The following is a 332-nucleotide window of genomic DNA, read 5'->3' as shown; positions in this document are numbered from 1 at the left end:
CTGTAAACGGGACATTATGTGCAAGCATGACCTAATACTACATTTTCTAAGAGGCACTGATAAACATTCAGTACCAGCACAACTTTATTACAAGACATACATAATCAGGGCGCAGAATACTGCACGTGCCATATTCAGTAGAAAAGAGAACTTTTCTAGGCACTCTCTGTAATGGCGGCAGAGAAATAAGAGAGGACAGCGCCACTAACGAACAGGAGATTCGTCAAAAATGGTGCAAGGGCAAACCCGAGGAGCTGGCCATTGCAGCCAAACTGGTTGCAGCTCTAAATGATTGGTTTGCTAATGACAACTCTTATTTCCCCTGCACTGGT

Source organism: Bufo gargarizans, chromosome 2, assembly GCF_014858855.1.
Source record: "Bufo gargarizans isolate SCDJY-AF-19 chromosome 2, ASM1485885v1, whole genome shotgun sequence".
Lineage (NCBI taxonomy): Eukaryota > Metazoa > Chordata > Amphibia > Anura > Bufonidae > Bufo > Bufo gargarizans.
The sequence above is the reverse complement of the archived record's forward strand: the minus strand, read 5'-3'. Positions refer to the sequence as shown.